At 40.1% G+C, this 21,813-nt stretch overlaps 1 long non-coding RNA gene across 1 annotated transcript; it reads right to left on the bottom strand.

Moving 5' to 3' along the window:
* Positions 1-15,772: 15,772 nt before the first annotated feature.
* LOC102079782 (uncharacterized) lies at positions 15,773-21,041 on the bottom strand. Its single transcript, XR_268444.1, has 3 exons — positions 21,002-21,041; positions 17,959-18,048; positions 15,773-15,889 (listed from the first exon to the last, which is right to left on the bottom strand). It is a non-coding gene; the product is annotated as an uncharacterized LOC102079782 (long non-coding RNA).
* Between the last annotated feature and the right edge of the window lie 772 nt (positions 21,042-21,813).

Below are 21,813 nucleotides of genomic sequence, written 5' to 3'. Positions count from 1 at the left end.
CATATATGACCAACAAGTGCACAGACTAGGACCGCAGAAACTCACACTGCAACATCTCTACGTTACCCAAAGCGGTAACGCAGTGTGCTCTGTAATACAGCCAGGAAAGGTACAAGAGCTAAACAGGATGCCAAAACCACATGTGTCAGTAGCACGCAATGACAACACGGACTGGAAAGACTTAGGCCACATCCTCACTCAGGTTGAAAGGGACAGATATGAGAAAACTGAAGAAACACATGAAGGGTGGCTTCAGGGCCGTAGAACAGGATGTATGAGGTACACATTAGGGTGGGTACGCACAACACAGCCAGCAACCCACATGACAGCACACCCAGAAAAGACTGCTATGTTTGCTCCTATATGCCCCCAACGACACAGTACGCCACCTTGTACGCGAAGGCAATGGACATAATCCAGGCAAAGTGTGCCGCAAGCTACGCCAGCCTTGGGTATCAATTCCAGGGAATCGTGGTCAACCATGAGGAACCTCTCCAGATAGGACTACGAAATGGCACATGTGACAAATGGTTCTGGGTTGACCTGAAAGTGAAGCACAGAAGTGAGGCTAAATCATTCCCAGTCTTTCTTGGAAACAATGGGAATTTAAGCCACAGCCTATGCTACCGCCAAGAGAACGGATCCACGCCAATGGGAAACACCACCTATGTGTCCTCTTTAACAACACATGTTGCACATACATTCCAGATAATGTGCACTCACCGAACATGACTGATGCTCTGGAAACACTCAGACAACTTCGGGGTGCACAACAACGAGACTATGCCACCAACACAGAAGACTGGCTTACGTGGCTTTTAAGCGGCTCTTGGAAGTCCCTGCTGATTAAAGGACTTGTTTTTATTGGTGTTAATCGGGATATCCCTTCAGCTTTCATAATTAACACTCTACCTTTCAAAGACAAGTCCCTTTGCAGCCACTGGTTGAACTTTTTTAGGGTTTTCTGTATAATTGGAGTGAAGTTTGAGGAGCATCTTGATTTTTGGTCTTTGGATATTAACAGTCCCAAGTATGTGACTTCTTGTTTAACAGAAATATTACAGATAGTATTTGCAGGGCAGTCTTTAATTGCTAGTAACTCACACTTTCTTAGATTTAGGCATAAACCAGAGGCCTCAGAGAAATCACTAATCACACTAAGAGCTGGAGGGATTTGGTTTGCATTCTTCAAGAAGAGTGTGGTGTCATCAGCTAACTGGCTGATGACGAGCTCCTTATCAGCTATGGTGATTCCTTGTACAACACTGTTTGAAATATTAGTTGCAAGAATTTGTGTACAAAGTAAAAATAAATATGGTGAAATAGGACATCCTTGGCGAATACCATGTTTCAGGTCAAATCTCGGGGTGGAGCCATTAATCATTTTAATAGAACTATTGCCATTTGTGTATAAGGTTTTGACAGCTTTACAGAAAAACTTGCCAAAGCCAAATTTTTCCAAAGAGTGGAAAATAAATTGATGTTCAATTGTATCAAAAGCTTTATAAAAATCCAGGAAGAGAATGAAGCTATAGTCAGGTACCAAATCAGAGTAATCAAGTAAATCCAAAACCAGTCTAATGTTATTAGAAATGTGTCTGTTTCTCATAAAGCCTGATTGTGTCTCATCAATAATTGTGTCCAAGACCTCTTTAATTCTGTTAGCAAGTATTAAAGCCATAATCTTATAGTCATTATTGAGCTGGGTCTCCAATTATCAATAAAAAGTAAGTCGTTGTTTGGTTTTGGAATAAGTGTTAGGAGACCTTGAGTAAGAGTAGGAGGGAGGGTGTTATTCTCTATACTTTCTGTGAAAACCTGCAGTAAAAACGGAGCCAGGAGATTAGAAAATGATTTATAAAACTCTGCAGTCAAACCATCTGTGCCGGGAGATTTATTGGCCTTAAGTGCAGAAATGGAAGTACAGACTTCCTCCACAGTCAGAGGGCTGTCACAATAACTTCTATCTTCCACAACAATAGTTTTAAGGTTTTTAACATTATTGAAAAATCGCGTTGAGACAACATCATTATATTTTGAGTTATATATTTTAGAATAAAATTCGGCACAGAAATGTGAAATTTCTCTAGGATTGTCAGAGACAATGCCATTAATATTTAGTTGATGAATAGAGTTCATTTTTGATCTGTATTTTTCAAGCCTGAAAAAGTAAGCAGAATTTTGTTCGCCATCCTCCAGCCACCTCTTCCTGGATCTTATAAAAGCACCCTCAGCCTTGCGTCCAAGTTATTTTGAAGTTCTAGTAAATTTAATTTATCTTCCTCTGAGATTTCTTCTGGGGACTTCTGGTAATAAGAGGCAATTCTGCTTATCACTTCTTGTTCTTCAGCTTTCCTTAATTTAGCAATTTGACTCCCATATCTTCTCAAGAATTTGCATGCTTCAAATTAAAAAAGTTCCCAATTGGTACAAAAGGACTTCTCTCTGTTAGCTTTATTCCAATAATAACCAATTAATTTATTAATCTGCATGTTAACCATTTTATCTTTTAGTAAAGAATTATTTAACTTCCAATAACAGAATTTATGAGGTACATTATCCAGTGTAAACATTTGGACGCCAATGTGAATTGCTCTATGATCAGTGAGAGGGGTGGCAAGTATATTAACAGTAATATTATCTTTATCAATACAGTCAGAAACAAGCCAAAAGTCAATACGTGATTGCCTGGATCCTGTCTTATTGCTCCAAGTAAAGAGTCTATCGTCTGGAAATTTTTCTCTCCAAATATCCAACATTAAATTTTCCCATAAAATTTTTTAAGTTTGCACTGTATGAAGACTGCTGCCCTGGAGGCCACCTATCAACCGTATTATCTAAAGCAATGTTAAAGTCTCCACCAATTAAGAGGACTGAATTTGGGTATTTGGACTGTTATTGTGTCTGATTATTGAGCAGAGGTAGTGTCCTAAGCTGTCACAGTCAGAGTGTAACACATCCCCAGAAAAATAATTTTTAAGCGTGGCAACTCCAGCAGAACGCTCAGAGCCATGGGACAACCAGACATCATTACCCCATTGAGATTTCCAAAAATTTGTATCAGCAGGTGTGGAAAAAGCAAAAATCTGTTTTAAATTGTTTGGCAAACAAAAACAAAGCTTTGCGTTTACATGTTTGTCTTAACCCCCTGGTATTAAGAGAAACAAATGAAAAAGACAAAGCTATTAGAAAAAAGAAAGAGAAAAAGTAAGTTCTAAACTTCTACAGCTAAGAATAGATCTATAGAACACAGCCCATACATGTTTTGGTTCGTGCAACTGGTCCGTCGGGTTATTGTCTCCCCAGAAACATTTCCGTTGTGTCTTGTGTGCTTTTGCAGCGTTTTTCTTTTTGCAGCGTTTTTCTTTTTGCAGTGTTTTTCTTTTTGCAAGTGTTTTCTGAAGTTGCAATCCGTTTGCCTCTCAGGGCCACCGTAACTATCCTTGGAAAGGTAAAATGATTGGCTAGAAAGTGTATGACATCTCAGGGAAAAAAAGCACCAAAATAAAGCACCAAAATGTGCGCTGCTTTTCGGTCTGGTTACTACCGTTTATGTCAGAACCATACCGGTACCCATCCCTACTTGTACAAGGCTGTCCCTGTTCCTGTATCTGTTCAACTTGTGAACATTGACAAGTATAAGTTGCAAGGTTGTAAATTATAACAAAAATTGAGTTAAAAAAAAAAAGAAAACTAGAAACATTCAGAATAACAATGAGTCCAAAGTGTGAGGAGGTCTGATGTTCCAACAGTGTTCAGGCTGAGAATTATTACCTGCAATGCTCCAGTTTGACCTCATGATGGCAGTGCTGTCTCACTGTTATCATGGCTACACTCAGACTACAGGAGAGAACAAAAGGCTCTACTAAAACTGATGTTTTATCATGTGTTTATGACAACATTCTGACGTCACCCCTATGACAGCGCATCAGTTTACATGTGTCTGGTTGGTTTTTCGGTTTTCTAGTTGGTGTCATCAGGCTTGTTCTACACTGTGGATGCTGCATCTTATAACACTGCCATGATGTTTACTGTGAGTCTGGAGGTTTGGTTATTGTGAAGCTGCCTCCTGATGTTTATCACATATTCACAGCAGAAGCTTCATCACAGATCGGACACAAATAACGCCACGATGTTTGGTTACACTGAGCAGCTGTTACACTGTGACAGTCACCAGGTCACGTGGGCGTGTTGCTTTACCAAACAGGCGAGATTCCCGAGGTTCTTTAATGCACCACAAACAGCTCAGAGTCCGAGCGAGCCGCTGAAAGTCAGATCTCTTCTTCAAAGCAGACTTTATTTCAAGCTTAAATGTAACTTGATGTTGTCAGTATTTAAAGTCAGGCTCTGTTATTGACTGAAAACTCCGACAGACTCAGACATTTAGAACAAACTAAGAGTCGGATCAGCACAAATACTGACACAGAGATGACTGCTGGCACTGCGCTGCTCTGCTGCACTTTGCTGTTTGTCCTTGTCTTCGTCTCTGCAGGTGAGATTGAACTAAACTGAGTTTCTCTCTGAGATAACAACAAGGAGGATTATTTTCATCTGGATTCAGTTTGTCTGTGTGTGTGAAGGAGACACGAGGCTGGGTGGACACTTAACATCTGTAATCCAGCTGTGACAGAGACAAAGAACTGTAATGTGTGTGTCAGTGTGATGTGTTGTAGTGTCAGGAGTCAGTATACAGCTACAAAGCTTTTTGTTCAGTGTATACAAACAGCTGTAGCTCCATAAAGGCAGCATGCAGAGACTCACAGTGTCTTATAATGAGAGGCTGCTTTCTCTCACACATTATGTTCACTTATTATCAGCACATGTTGTTGTTCTGTGGAAGCTAACATCTTGTAGTTTCTGACACTTTGCATGTTTAGCATGAGGCTAAAATTCCCCCTCAGTGGGTCACTGGTGACCTGCTGGATGTTCAGAGGTTCATTAAATCCAACATGACTAAAAACTCAAATGTCAAAGGAAATAAACAAAATATTTAAAGTCAATCATTCTGATCATAATTGTACTTTGACCTTTAACCTCTCTGCTCTGTGTTGTTTCCTCTTTCAGACCAGAAAATCGTCACAGCTGAGTCTGGACAGGACGTCACTCTGACATGTCGAGTTCCAAACAACAACATTGCAAAGTGGAGCAGAGCTGACCTGGTGCCACAATATGTGCTTTTGTACCGGGATGGATACTTTGATCCATCCAACCAACATCCATCTTTTAAGAACCGGGTGGATCTGCAGGACAGACAGATGAAGGATGGAGACGTGTCTTTGATTCTGAAGGATGTGAACACTGCTGATAGTGGAACATATGTGTGTGAATTTTTCATTGAAGAAATACGCTCATGGAAGAACAGCATCATCCACCTTCATGTTGTTCCTCCAGGTGAGTGAGTAGAGTTGAGTGTGTGTGTGATCAGAGGTGAAGCTGCTTCCTGGTTGTTGATGTGTGTTTGTTGTATGGATGAGCTGGTGGATGTCAGAGGTAGACAGATGTTTCTCCAGCTGTTGTCTTTGTGGCTGGTAGTCTAGAGTTGTAGAGCAGCATTGTTTGGGTAAGGTTAGAGCAGAAACAAAGACATTTATGAATCAGTCTCTTCTTCTCTTGCTCTCTAACTCGTCTGTAAACATGTGTGGGGAATCTCAATGTTAAAGCCTACAGCTGGAGGGGGAGGGGAGGGGTGAAGCTGGTGGTTGTGAGTCTGTGAAAGTGAATCCTGCCGGTGCCATAGCTGCTGAAAACGTACTTAGTGCAGACACAAAACGTCCATCAGCTTCAAAGTGTGTCAGAAAAATGTCCACATGATGACTGATGGATGAGAGAGGTCCCATTTTTGTTGTTGTGCACAAATCATTGAACAACACAAACACTTAGAGCTCCTTTCAGTGCTGCCTGTTTTGTTACTGCACACATTTCTGATGGTCCTACAGTCCAACGTAGCAAACATCTCCCTGAAGCCTCTTCATAGAGACCAAAGGTTGGATCAGAGCAGCTGAAAGGACACATCTATGAATGCAGGCAGAGACTTTCTCACAACCTCACACTTCAGCTCATCACATTTACACTCAGGTTCTCTGTTAGTCACTGAAATAAATATATCATCAGATCTTCATTAGCATCAATGTGGACACCATCATGTCATCTTTGGCTCCTCCAGCTGAGACACACCTTCACAGACACACAGCCCCTCCCCTCACTAACAGCTGGATCACTGTCACAGGTGACACACTCACCTGTCATGGTCCTGGGCCATGTTGGCCCAGTATTCTTAGTTTTTGTGCATTTTGTATTTTTCTCTTTATTTAGGCATTAGTTCCTGGGTCGTTCAGTTAAAATGTTCCGTATTTGGTTACCCTCTGTGTGCCCCTCTGTATCTGTGAACCCCGTGTCCCCTCCTTGTGTTTTATTCCATGTTTCCCCAGCCCGCTATGCCTGTGTTCTCCCCGTCCTCTCTCTCCTCCTGTCTGCACCTCTGCGTACTTCCTGTTTTACTTTGATAGTCTCCCGTCAGTGTTGTTTACCCCTGCCATGTCTCGTTATGATTATCTGTGTCAGCTGTGTTCCCCGTGTGCTCCCACTTCCCTCGTTAACCCTCTGTGTATTTATGTGCATTTCTTTCTCTGTTCAGTGTCGCGTCGTCAATGTCTCCTTCCGAACCTGTGTGCCTCCCTGTGTTCCCTCGGTCCTCAGCTTAGTTCTCTCAGTTTAGTTTTGTTACTTTGTCAGTCCTGCATTAAAGCAGCATTTTTGAGTTCCACTTCAGTCTCTGTGAGTTTTGCATTTGGGTCCTCATCTGACTCCACACAGCGTGTCCATGACACTCACCTGTCTGTGTTTCTGCAGGTTTCAACATTCACAATGTGACGACAACTTAATGACTGTGTTTGCTTTATTTTTAGAGAAACGCATCATCACACCAACACCTACATTCACACCTCCAACTGCCACCATGCCTTCACCCACCACCTCCACACCTCCACATACCTCCACCTCTCTTCCTGGTTCCACCCATACCACTCTTTTTCCATCACCCTCTCCTCCTGTTCTCTCTGTGTTGTTGGTGTCTTCTGTTGGATCATCCTGTGTTTTGGTTCTGCTGGTGTTACTGGTTCTGCTGGTGTTACTGGTTCTGCTGGGGAAACGATGTCTCCACAGTAAACCTGAAGGTGAGACTCAGACTTCCTGATCTTTCATGTCTGAGTTTGTTTAGTAGAATAAAATTCAAACTCTTTATGGTTACACTAATAACTTTCCTAAATGCAGTCTCTGTTCAGATATTTAATTTATATTATTTTTAATTTTGTATCATTTCAGCAGTTCAAGAAAAAGCTGGTGAAGATGACATCATCACTCATGTCATGTACATTTTGAGATCAGATCATCAACAACATCCAGTCAGACAAAGCAAAGGTGTGTTTCCTTCAAAGGGGTTGAAGTTGACATTTAACTATCTGCCTCGAGGTGCAACAAATGGCTGCTGAGTGGTTAGATTTGTTTCTAAAGCAACTTTTGTGCAACTTTAAATTGTAGGAACGTAGGACATAAACAAAAAGTAATTAACTTTCGGTCTGGTTGAGTATTTTTCAGCTGTAACACGAATGCTGCTTGGCAATAAATCCTATAATGTTGGAAAGCCTGTTTATTCCTCTTGAATGGTGTAGATGTGTAAGCAAAATCAGTGTGTGAGGGCTGAACATCAGAGATGAGTATGCGGGTTAAATGTGGTTGTGTTGGTCACTTTGGCACAAACAGCAAACTCAATGGGGTTGAGGTCAGAACTGCAAACAGGCCGTTAAATCCTCTCCACTGCCAAATTTTGGAGTTAGTCTCTGATGAACCCCACTCTGTGGGGGCGAGCATTGTCAGTCCGGTTCAAGACTGTAGAGATATGGGCCTGCTGGAGAATCTCATCTTGTCATACCTCTCCAATGAGATTGCCTCCAATGGTTGATGAACTTTGTTTGTCCAGAGAGTGAGATGCCACCCAACACCATCACACTGCCTCCACCAAAAGCTGTTATCCTATTGTTGCAGCAATCTGCATAATGTTCTCTGCATCGTCCCTGTTTTGACCCTAAAATCCAGCTGCCATAAGCAGAATCAAGACTCATCTCTGAACATAACGTTCCTCCACATGTTCATGTTCCAGCACACATGTTGCCAATAATGCTGCAACTTGGCTTTGCTGAACACCAGGTTGAAGTTACCCTATGGCGTGGGCCTATCCAGATCAGTCAGACATGACACACTCCGAGCAGACACCAACTGACCGCTGTAGCAGGGTCCAAGCTCACAGATGCTGCTAATTATGCAGCTGATTGTCAGCACCTGGTCTACCAGCAGTTCAAGACAAGAATCAACAGCAAAATAAGCTGTTTGAAGATTTGTCAACATTTGGGTAAATAAAGAGGCCAAGAAGCATTCTTACAACTTAATAACATAACATAAAGAAACAACCAAACATAGATTTCCTTACTTCTGTGCTAAGTTTATATGAAAACAAAAGTTCTGATCATAGTTTGGATTATGAAAATATTTTCTGTGATATTTTTTTCTTCAGATGTCTTTGACTCTGTTTGGTATGAAGGTACAATCAGATTTAGAGCATGTGAGGGATGAGAACTGTAAAAGTACGAACTGTTGTAACAGTAAAAAATGATTTTTTTTCTGATATGATGTGATCAAGATCTGAAATCCCAACATAAATGTTAATATTAATAATATCACAACATACATGTTCTTACTTTTGTTCTGAATTTGTTTCCTTTATGTAAAATCTCATCAGATGTATCCATCTGTGAGCTGGACTGTGTGTTTGTGGTCTGTGGTTAACTGAAGCTTACAGCTCTGCATTCGTCCAGCATCCTGTTTCTAATAGAAAGAAAACACTTCAGCTGCAGCTGTTTTAACACAGGACTGTTTATTTTAAGACCAGGAAGAAACATGGAAGAAACACTGCTAAATAATCCCACAGATTATTTAGCAGTGCTGTAATTGAACCTTGAATGCAAAAAAGAGCCCAGATGTGGTCCAGATGTGCCTTTTTTCTGCATTTGGTTCACACACAAGGTTTTGAGATAATGCATTTGTTGTTTAGTTGTTTAGTGTAAGATGTATACAGAGACAGACTTAACAAACCAAAGATCATTGCTACCTTTTTCCAGCCTCTCAAAGATTTGAACCATTTTTACACCTGCACGTAAAACCACAGCAGCTACTTCCTGTTGCTGAGTCCAGTTAGTATGAACCAGGTGAGACTTCTCACCACAGTGTGTTATGGTTTGGCTAATGATAGTGATCAAGAGGTGAGAACATGTTTGCTTTGTGGTACAGTGTGCGAGTTTATATTAATAGCAAACAGCAAACCATTGTGTCAGTCCACATTTTTGTCACAGACTAAGCTCTCAGTTATTTCTGATCTTTCTGTGTTTCACAGCAGAGGTGTGAAGTTAAAACAAATCTATGATTTTAAAATGCATCACTTAATCTCTTTATTCACAGCTGTTGTGTAATAATATAAAAAATGCTGTTGCTGTGCATTTGCTGTAACTTTGGTAATTTTATGTGGTTTATCTTGCAGAGACTGATACAGCTGTGGTCTACCCAGCAGTGAGCGATGACGATGTCAGTTATGGGCAAACAGAACAAGGGGGCCCAGGTACAGCTGCTCTTTATTTTTGGACAGAGCCAAGCTAGCTGCTGACGATGTTTCCAGCCATCGTGACACCTATGTTTTGTTCCCTATACAATAGTTCAGGGTCTATTTTTGATTGAAGCAACAAGAAAAAGGAGAGTTTCTCCTATACTGCGCACAAGGTAAAAAACTAAGAGGTCAAGAGAAAAAGACAGTGCAGTGCTTTTGTGGCCAGAGAACAAAATGTCAGTAATCCTCAGTAGGATACTCTTCATAAATCTTTTGGTAGGACTTTAAGGTGAATTAAAACATAGTGTGAGAGAGCAATCTGTCAAACAGGCAAGTTGACTAAAACTGAATAACTACAGACTACATGTATCCATACATATTCTTCTTATTCATAAACACATAAGCACTCAGTAGTAAGTATAGGCGAGTAAACCAATGGTTGTAGTAGTGAATAAAAAGTGTTATTGAATAAAAAAGCAAAAATGGCAAATCTCCAGTAAAACCTCAAATAACTTTGTCAAAACCATTGATGTTTTGCATGAGGAAAGATGTGTTGTATTGATTTGTGAAACATAGGACTCAGATGCAGGACAGTAGAGGTTTAAAAAAAAGTAGTCAAAAACATCCAAATCCAAAAATCGAATCTAGTCCAAGAAAAGAAACATAAAAACCAAAAAATCACAAAAGAAATAAAAAATAAATAAAAATAAAAATATACTCCTCACATACAAGGTCTTAAATAATCAGGCCCCATCTTATCTTAATGATCTTGTAGTACCATATCACCCTATTAGAGCACTGCAGGCCTACTTGTTGTTCCTAGAGTATTTAAAAGTAGAATGGGAGGCAGAGCCTTCAGTTTTCAGGCCCCTCTTCTGTGGAACCAGCTTCCAGTTTGGATTCGGGAGACAGACACTATCTCTACTTTTAAGATTGGGCTTAAAACTTTCCTTTTTGCTAAAGCATATAGTTAGGGCTGGACCAGGTGACCCTGAATCCTCCCTTAGTTATGCTGCAATAGACGTAGGCTGCCGGCGATTCCCATGATGCATTGAGTTTTTCCTTTCCAGTCACCTTTCTCACTCACTATGTGTTAATAGACCTCTCTGCATCGAATCATATCTGTTATTAACCTCTGTCTCTCTTCCACAGCACGTCTTTATCCTGTTTTACTTCTCTCACCCCAACCGGTCGCAGCAGATGGCCCCGCCCCTCCCTGAGCCTGGTTCTGCCGGAGGTTTCTTCCTGTTAAAAGGGAGTTTTTCCTTCCCACCGTCGCCAAAGTGCTTGCTCATAGGGGGTCATATGATTGTTGGGTTTTTCTCTGTATCTACTGTACAATATACAGCGCCTTGAGGCTACTTTTGTTGTGATTTGGCGCTATATAAATAAAATTGAATTGAATTGAATTGAACTGAACTAGCGGATGGACTTTCCTTTCCAGCACCCTGGCCTGCACTTTCTCGGGGAGGATAGGAAGTGTGATCCACCTATAGTTGGAGCACACCCTCTGGTCTCCATTTCTTGAAGATGGAAACCACCTGCCTGGTGTGCAAGTCCAAAGGTACTGCCCCTGATCTCTGCACAATATCGTAGAGGTGTGTCAACCAAGAGAGCCCTAAAATATCCAGAGCCTTCATCAACTTGGCAAACCTTGTCCACCTGGAGCAACCCTGCCACCAAGGTGTTGTTTAACAGCCTCAGTGTTTGTTGTCGACAAACTGTAGTTTGCACAGCAGTTCACTAACAGTCACCAAGGGCAACTCCAGACTGAGACTCCAGACTGAGACAGTCCAGGCCCTCTCCAGGAGGCTAGTTCCAGAGTCTGAGTCATGCTTTGAGGTCCACCAAGGTCTGCGCCCCACGCTGCCGGAGAAAGCCCCCTGACAACATAGCCCCTGGGATTCCTGGGATACACAAACCCCTCCACCACAATAATGTAGTGTTTCATGGAGGGAAATTGTTTATTTTTTTGTTTCTTTATTTATGGATGATGGGAGACAGGCAAAGGGAGAGAAGAGAAAACGGGAGGAAGTAAAGGTCAAAACAAGACACAAATGACTACTAACTAACAAAGTAAAACAGGAAATGAATATCAACCCAAATTGAAACAAGGAACAGCAACATGAATGAAATGAAACAGGAAACACAGAGAGGCAAACAAATAACAAACTCAAAGCAAGAACTGTAGCTGAGAGAAAGAAATCCTAAACTCACACTAGAAGAAATCATCTGATCTAAGTTAAAGAGAGGTGGAGACTGGAGGTCTCGATTTAACTATAAAGCTTGTAATCATGTTTCCTCCCCCCATGTTTCACTGTTATTTACAATGTGAGACCAGCGCAAATGAGGGGGGATAGGTGGTGGGGGTGTGATCATCAGACTGAAAAATCCAATAAACCCATCAGAGACACATCAAGACTTTAGTAGGGGCCAAATTAACAATATTTGCATTGTTGAACAGGATGAATCCTTTCAACAATGGAAATATAGTGAGTTTACAGCAAGATGCAAACCACTGGTTACACAGAGGCTGGATTTAAAAGAAAGTGTCCTCATTCAACCAATTATGGACCTAAATTCAAACTTTTTCTTCCTGAACTGGGATGATCTGACCAGTTCAGGTTTTTAGTGTTTCTTACTTTTTACATACATTCATTTTACAGAATCCAATTAAAGTTCCAGCTGCTTTGTGTCCTCACCTCTTTCCACAGCAGCGGTGTAGTTTCTCTACAGGTCGAATAAACTTTTGTTCTCACTTTTTTTTTCCTTGTGTGGATCTGTGGGTTTCAAAGAGATGTCAGATGATAAATTAGACTCTTTGCGGTTTGTTGGTGGCTAAAAAAATACACATCTTAACTCTGTACAGAAAACAAGCAATAAACATTAAACCACAACCTCAGACCAAAAACAGCAGGAAGTTCAGTCAGTGGCTGCAGCATAGGATGCATCTGTTTGATACTGAAGATTTTGATTTTTGTTTTGTTTTATTTATTTAGTTTTATTGTTGCAATTTTAAGCAAAAATACTGAATATTCTATGGTAGCAGCTAACATGAATGTTTGCTAATTTAATTAGTTGGTGATTACAACACTTCAGCTGAAGTGTTTCAGTAAACTACAAACTTATGAACATGTGACTTGACTGAACTTCCATCTAGATCACATCTCCTGAACCAGCACAGAGCTCCTCCTGTTAAACAGCTCTGTGATGATTGAAGTGGCCACGAATCATGTTTAACATCTGCTGCCATCTACTGGTGAAACTGGGTGCTACAGTAGAGCAGCTCCTTTATAAATCACAATACTTTAACCTCTTTAATCTGACCATTTGAGAAAATGAGAAACGGTTTTCCTCAGTGTAAAATTTTGACTTTCAACAGCTTATCTATAGTACACAATATCATCAAAAGATTTCATGAATATGAATATGAATCTCTCTGCAAGGGCTTAGACACTGAGAACTGGTGATGGTGCTATTTTCTTAATTCATTTTTTGTTTTTGTGAAGTTTTAAAAGTTGTTTTTAGTCTTGTTTGACATGTTCAACCAGTTAATGAATTAACTGTTGATTAAGAGTTTACTTGAACTGCAGTCAGTCCAATAAATCCTGACTGTTGAGGTGCTCACTGAGACCGTCTCCCTGCAGCAGAGATGAACCTGAGGCTGAAGCTGCTGTGAACTGAAATGATGTTACTAGTCCTGCACTGATTCACTCTGAACTAGAGTGTGATTTGAACAGAGGGCAGAGCGGAGACGAGTTCAGGATATTTGTGACTGGTGGAGGGTGACCATAGTGACCACGAGTGAGTGCTAAGTTATCAGGTAAAGCTGGTTAGCTTGGTTATTAAGCTTCATCAAAAGATCAGCACCGTGACAGGAGGTTAAATATAGAGTTGCCAGGCAGGATGAAAAGAGGGAGACCTCAGAGAAGATTGATGGATGTAGTAACAGATGTGACAGAAAAAGAGGCTGGGATCGAGTGAGGTGGAGGCAGATGATACTCTGTGACGATCTCTAAGCTCATAAAGAGAGCAGCCAAAAAAAGAGCTTCTGAAAAAAATTTCAAGAATTTCACTCAACAAAACTGGAGGTCAGACTTCTTAGCACAAGGAGAGAGGAGGCTGCAGGAGGAGCTGCATCACAGGTGGAGCCGTTAGAAGTGTTTTTATCTTCCAATATAAAAGATGCCACAGCTGGAACATAGAAACCGTCGAGGGAGGAGGACTCTGTAAACAAGTTGTCCTGTTCGTTCGTGAGTTGTTTCAGTTCTTTGTGATTAAACTTTATTCCATTCAATCAAAATCAATCTGATCATTGGCAGGAGGACAAGGGAGAAATGCCATATCGCACCATCGGCCCCTCTGGCCATCACCAGTAGGTGAAGAGTCTTGACCAAGGTCACAACGACCGAGAGTGTCCGAGCCGGGTCTCGAACTGGCAACCTTCTGATTACAAGGCAAACTGCCAACTCTTGAGCAACGATCACCCTAACAATAATAATTATTATTATTTGATGTAAAAAAAAGTTTATAAGAATCATGTTATATATTTTTCCATAGCATTACATTTGAATTTAACAGTTCAATCTTTCAAATAACGGACAAATATTTGTGAAATCATGATACATTTGTGAATGTATTTTAACAATCTAAATATGCATATATACAGAAAAAAATACATTTGAAAAACAAGAAAATTATGTTTATTACATTTCCAGTGACTTTTATGTTAATTTACATTTGAAATGTAAAATCACAGTCTATTTATGTAAAGTTAATGATATTCTAGTAAAACGGTACAAAACTGTTAAATACACACTACAATACTTTTATATTACATTTTTTTTACAATGTTGTTCTTTGGTCATGAAGGGCCACACACTGGATCTTGGTTTGTCCCTGGGTTTAAATATAAATGAGGTGTTTTCTTGTTTTATGACAGGTGGTCTATATGTCTATGTATAGAGTTATGAAACAAAACTATTTGTACTGCATTTTGGTCAACCTGTGTTAAATTGACTTGACAATAAAGCGTTTAACTATTGTCAGTCATGAGGCAGCCATTATACTGTAACACCCAGTTGTACCAGTAGGGCGCAGCAGATTTTAATTGTGATTCATGGTCATTTCAAACTTCACAGAAAGGTTTAACAGGAGCTCTTAGCTGGTTATGGAGACGTGAGCCAGAGTCACATGTTCATGAGATTTTGTTTTATCAGACACTTCAGTTGTTTTCTTCTTAAATTACTGAATAAGACACGATGAATGTTTCCAAAGATGAGGAGCAATAAATAAAATACAAAGCTTTGTGAAAACTAAACTCAACTGTTCAAGAACACTGGTCACCTGTCCTTGCCGTAGGTTTGTCACCTCCTTGTTTATGTAATTTAATAAAGCACAACTGTAAAATGCCACTTTTATTTTAATTAAAAAAAGAATTGTTTATTCCCTGTGTCCAAGTTGCTATATTGCTTTAATAAAAAATAATTTAAATTAAGAGTTTGTAAAACATAGAAAACTACAAAATGAGCAAACATCCAATGTAGCTACTAACAGAGAATTATCTTTATATTTTTAGAAAAAAATAAACCAGTTACTTAATAAAATTCAACTTTTTTGCCATGTCAGTGGCTGCTAGTTGGGGTTTTTTTTGGGTGACAAACAGCTCAAACTCTTCAGTTTCAAACACAAACATCCTGCAATGAAGGTTTAAAGACACTGATTGATGCTCTGGCTGTTTTTAGGCTGAGGTTGTGGTTTAGTCTTTATTCTTTGTTTTCTTCAGTGAAAAAACGTGTGCATCGGTTAGCCACAACTAGACCAGAACAAGTCTGATTTTATCTGTGACACCTTTGTGAAACCCACAGAACCACACGAGGAAAACAGATGAGGCTAATGTTTGTTAATGTCACAGGGAAACTAAACTGTTTGTGGAATAAGATCAGCATTCAACAAACAAAGACAGTAATTTTATTTAGGACACAAAACAACAGGAAGATTTCATTAGATGGGTGTGTATAGGGATTTAATACAAATGTAAAAACAATGCATTTTGTGAATCACGAGTCTAATTCAGTGATAAAAAGAGGTAAAAAAAAAATATAAAAATCTGTAACATGTGGTTGTTCTCTAGTCTGAGGTGCTGGGGGGACCAGTTAGAGAGCAGCAGCTGGACGTCAGTGGTTGGACTGGTGGACTACTTCAGTGAAGAGTAGACGACGTCTGGCTCTGGTTTAAAGTCTGAACACAAACACACACAGTTCAAACAACAGGAAACATGATTACAAGTTTACAAATGATTGAAGACTTCAATGATTACGAGTGAAATGGCCATTTAGTTTAAGGTCACATGACCAGACCTCCAATCTCCACCTCTCTGCATCACACACAGTCCCAGTTCAGACTTTACTGGGAACCAGCTCATGTTGAATAAGAGTTTGGACCCAGAAATGGCTATTGATGTCAGATTTCAGACTTTCAATTACTTTTAAAATTTGTTATTCATTTTTGGGTTTGCTTTTTATTTGTAGACTCACTTGGGTAACTTCACAGTGAAAGTGGGATCACTGTAAGTGATTCCTTCTTCATAGTTATCTGTCACACTGTTAAATGTGGCATCTCAAATAATGTATCCATAAATTTTCAGAGCTATTTTGGGCTGGAATCTATCCCAGCTGTCTTTTATCCTTCACAAGGCCCATGAGGTGAGACGCACCTATGACCAGGTTTAAATAGTGCCAGTAAACCCAACACGGCTGTTGGAGGACATAGAAACTCCACAGAAAGGTCCACAGCTGATCAGAAACAGAGCTGTCTGAGTCTCAGATCACATACTTAATTTTCTAGTGTCTCATTGCGGGGACAGGTACAATAACACTGAGAGGAGCGTAGCTTCCGCTCACAGATGGGAAGTTTGAAAATCATATGTGAGTGTGGAACTTCTGTGCCGTTGAAAGAGGATTTAGAGCAGTCTGAAACCTGAGCTTGTGTTAGCTCTGTGATAGACTGGCAACATGTCAGTGGGATACCCCACCTGGTTTCAATAAAAAAAGCACTTAAAGGATTCAAACATTATTTTAATACTAAACTACTGTACAGTGACTGTTTTGTGTCTCACACAGTCTTACGCTGCTAACCTTAAAAGAAATACAGTGACCACATAGAACTGAAGGCTGTTTCTGTGAAAAGGAAGGTGGACGACCACGAAGGTGCGATCTCCTTTAAGTGCAGACTGATGCACTTCACCACAGAGCAGAAAAACAAAAGTTCTCACAACTTGAACACTATTAATAAACAAACTAAAACACAGTGCAGTGAGACGTCGTCTTTAAACTGCAGGTAAGTAAAATCAACAGGAAGTAGCTGCAGCTGTGGTTTTATGTTTACAGAAGTACAGAAGTGAAAATGATCCATTGACTTAAAGAACATTTGGGCTGTTCAGTCTGTCTCCTATCAACAACTAATGAATCATGATTCTTGAAAGCAATTTGTTTGTGTACGAAACTCAGATAACCGACACATCTGAGCTGCTTTTAATGTTTAATACTCAATTATAGTGCTGCAAATCTTCAAAAGTCAAAATCCCACTGACATGTGGTCCAGATAAGGTGGACCTGTGGCTGAGTTTATGCTCTCAGCTTCAACCCAGGTTGCTGCCAAATATCTCACTGAGAAAATGTGAATTTGTATACAGTATATATGTCTTCTGTCTGCTCTTATTCATGTTTTCTTTACTAACTGCACAGCTGGTAGAGCACCTAAAATTTAGTTGTACATGTACTACGACATTATTGGGCTATTCTATTCTGTAAATTCCACCTAACCAAAAAAAGCAGATTAGTCATCTGATGAAAAAGCTCCCCTGCAAGCACAGTACTTCCAGTTTTTTAAACAAAACCACATCACAGACCAGCACAGACATACAAAAGAGTATAACTAACACTAAATCATATCTCGTGTTGCCATGTTATCATTATAGACCACATTCCTGTCATGTCATTTCAACACTTGAAATCAACTCAAGATTTTTTGTATCTGCATGATTTATCTGACTTTGCACTGAAACTGCTGATCAGTCAGCTGTCCAATGATTTTTTTTAATAAATTCACAAACAATTTCAACATATATGTAAAGTTTCTAAAAGTAACTATGAATACATGCAAAACAGTTTGGTGTTAACTATCATGTTACCTAGTGAAAGCAAACAGTGCACCGACTAAAAATCAGCTTGTCAGATTTAGCTTAAAGGAAAGTCTCAGTGTTTGGCTGTAGATGTAACAGTTCTGGAGACAGAGAGGAGCAGCTGTACCTCTTCGTGTTTTCTTCCCTTTGATGATGATTTCTCCATAACTGACGTCTCCTGTTCTGACTGCTGAGTAGATCACAGCTGGATCACTGTCTGCACAATAAAGAACACACAAACAAATCGCACGCTCGAAGCTCATTATCCTCTTTTGCTTTGTCCCAATTCATAGGCTGCATCCTTCGGAGGCCGTGTGTGAAGGCTGATTACATCACAGCTAGGCAATGAAGCATGTCCCAATTCAAAGGCTGCGTCAAATGCAATCGACAAATGTGTCTTTCATTTCACCAGATTTAAAGGATGCGTTGGGTGTATCCTTCGTGGCCCAACCTATCCCAGATTTCACAGCACAGCCAATTCCAGTTTCCGACAATGGCAGCAGCTACTTAGTTTTAATATTACTCTTAGAACTTTTTTTTATCTCGTTATTAATTAAATTATTGTTTATAATATTTTCATAATAATATATACATACTTTTCAAATGTGGCAATGGTGGAGGAGCGTGGCCAAAGAGTTTAAACATTACTCTTTATGTTTCACAAAATAAACTTTTCAGCAATTTTCATGTGAGAATGTAGCTCAAATATCTTCAAATATCTGCTCCGTTTATCAGGACACCACATATTTGCAACAGTGCTCCTACGTTTCATAGACATCTGTTACCCACCAGCTCAGTCGCTGACTGGGAGGTTCAAGGCTCACTAGAGCCCGCAAGAACACCAGACTCCCAGCACACTGTTTCAGACCCCCACGGTCTTTCGCTACTCAGGTTAAACATGATATATAAGTCACTTAGTTAACTTTTAAATGTTAATGTTTGGCTTTTTTTGTAGTGTTTTATTTTTTTCCTCAGTAAATCGGTTTGGCTGAGATTAAAGTCATAGTTTTCACACAGCTGAATAAGCGTCAAACAGAAAAGTGATTAAAAGGAAGTGTGAGATGGTCGAGGATTTACTCCAGTGTACTGTTATATTTTATTGAGTAAGGCGCAGACGGCTAAGGTTACTAAACTCCATCGAGACAGCAGTGACACAAATCTAAAGGCTAGACTATCCTGTTTCATAGCCTCGCACTTCCGGCCTTCTCGGTCTTCGAAGGACCTGGCCCACGTTCCCAAGCCGGGTCCTACGAGGATGCAGCCCCTGAATTGAGACACAGCTATTATCATTATCTACTGGCCACTATGTAAGATGATCACAAAAGATTTTTTTGTGAAGACTTATTTTGAAAATTTGAGATTAACACTGCCATTGCTATCTTTGGTTGCAAAAACGCAGATGAGATGAGGAAAGCTTGGTTCAAATGTGAAACCTCATACTCAGTGGCCAATGTCTTGTGGCTAATGGCAAACCCATCAGCCATTAGCATACAGTTTCATAGCACAGATTTAATGCCTCCATTTTGGAACATTGTTTTACCAAGAATTTTTCCACCAAAATGTGTGACTGAGCTCATAAACTCAGCAGGAAACAGCTTACAAAGGTCCAGTCAGACAGCTGTTCTTCCATAGACATTAACAGGACTGGAAGTCTTTTTGCTAGCACAGTTATTGCTATCTTGTAGTTTTCAGATAGAATGCAGGTTAACACTATTGTGCCTAAATGCATTATATTTATTTAGACTGTATGTAACAAGCCACTACAGCTAATTACATCATTAACATGATAACCAGAACAAATTGTTTTGAACTTCAGTGTTTGATCCCTTGTGTACTTATTTAATTTTTTCCCCATGTTTTTTTTTTACCCTTTAGTATTAATCTCTGGAGTTTTGTTGTGGCTAATTGTTCAGGGTTTAGATAAATAAATATTAGAATATTAAAACACAAATGTATTAAATAAAATACTACTGTCCTCTGAACTGTTTAAACTTTGTAGTGTCTGTTGGGAAAGTATGGCTAAAAGGTCGGACTGGGTTTGAACATTTTGGGACCCATTTAAATGAAAGGGGAAAAAAACTTGTATGTGTTTTGTGAAATTTGAAATGTATCAGAAATTGTTAAAACAATTGTGGGAGATTTCTCAAAGCATTGAGAAATTTTAGAGAAAATAATAATAATCATTATCATCATAATATTGCACTAGAACACTCAATACCAATTCTAATGGTGCTAACATTATTTTTTATTATTACTAGTAGTATCCAGTTTAAAAATGTATATAGTTGACCCACAGATTCTTTAACCCTTAACCCCCATCCAAATCATCCCCCAAAAATCTACCTCTGTTTTGTCTGACTGGCTGACAATTTGATATTTTAACATCACTATACGTGATGTCATCTTCTCCAGCTGGTTCTTGATCTGCAGAAATAAATCACAATGATGTCACGCCCGTTATGGCAGGCGCGTGGAGATTGTAGAGAGGACCCAAAAGGCGGCAGCTCTGGTGCAGGTGAGTATTTATTTACAGCGGAGGGTACAAACAACAAAGGCAGGTGAACAAGAAACCGGAAAACCTAAACTGGGTGAAACTAACAAAACAAACCAGAAACGAAGATGCAGGGAGGTCCGGGGAAATCACACATGGCGAGACGCAGGGAGAACGAGGGGAAACAACACAGACGAACCAGCAATCACTAAGACAAAAGACACGACTAAAATACACTCAGAGAACACAGGGAGATTACACACAGGTGGGGGACACAGCTGGGAGAGATTAACATGACGAGACAAGGGAGGCAAACTGAAAACACTCACATCAGACGCAGACCTTCACAATAAAACAGGAAACACATACACACAAAGACACAGACTAGGAAACGCAGACTTAACACAGGAGTAGACGGCAGAACGGAATAACACTAAACAGGAGGAAGAACAGAACCAAAATCACACTAATAGAAAACACAAAACGCTGGGTCAGACGGACCTAGGATCATGACAAATGAAGAATAATATAAATTAAATATATAAATAGAAAATTAATTTACAATAGCTGGAAATAAGGTGAAATATTCATCTTCCAAACATTTGTAAATGATAACATGTCTACAGAATGGAGACAAATTATCACACTCAACATTGTGTATGTATGAAATGGGACTCACTTTCAGGTTTCCTGTGAACACATCTCCACAGCAATACCAGTAACACCAGTAGAACCACAACACAGACTGATCCAACACATGACAACACAGAGAGAGCAGGAGGAGGTGTGGATGTAGGTGGAGGTGTGGATGTAGGTGGAGGTGTGGTGGTGTGTTTGTCTAAAATAAAGCAAACACAGTCATTAAGTTGTCGTCACATTGTGAATGTTGAAAGCTGCAGAAACACAGACAGGTGAGTGTGTCACCTGTGACAGTGATCCAGCTGGATGGAGACTCTCCATGACCGCTGATGTCACACTTGTAGAGGCCTTCATCAGACCTGGAAACATGCTGGATGGTCATGTGACCTGTAGGCTGCTTCCTGATGAGGGAGCCATCTTTATAGAAAGCAGCTGGGAGGTTGGAGGGAGTGGTCTTTGTTTTACAGAGCAGAGTGACGTCATCTCCCTCCATCACAGGGAGGACAGGACTCTGCAGGATCACTGATCCACCTCAACACAGAGACAAACTACAGCATTTCATCCATTTACACACAGCTTCATCAACACTAACTCCACACACTCAGCTTACCAGTGACTGTCAGGTTAACCATGTTACTGATGGGACCCTCTCTGGACTCACACCAGTAAACTCCATCGTCCCATGTATACATGTATCTGATCTTACAGAAAGAACCAGCTGGTTTTCCCCACCCATCTCCACACTGAGTCCTCAGTCCGTCAGTTGTGTTTCTCCTCAGAGTCCATCCAGCAGAGCTGTCGTCCTCCTCACAGCTCAGAGACACAACGTCTCCTTCAAAGAACTGAGAGCTG

The sequence above is a fragment of the Oreochromis niloticus genome, linkage group LG3 (genome assembly GCF_001858045.2).
Source record: "Oreochromis niloticus isolate F11D_XX linkage group LG3, O_niloticus_UMD_NMBU, whole genome shotgun sequence".
Lineage (NCBI taxonomy): Eukaryota > Metazoa > Chordata > Actinopteri > Cichliformes > Cichlidae > Oreochromis > Oreochromis niloticus.
Note: the sequence above shows the minus strand (reverse complement) of the source record. Positions and strands in the feature narration are given on the sequence as shown.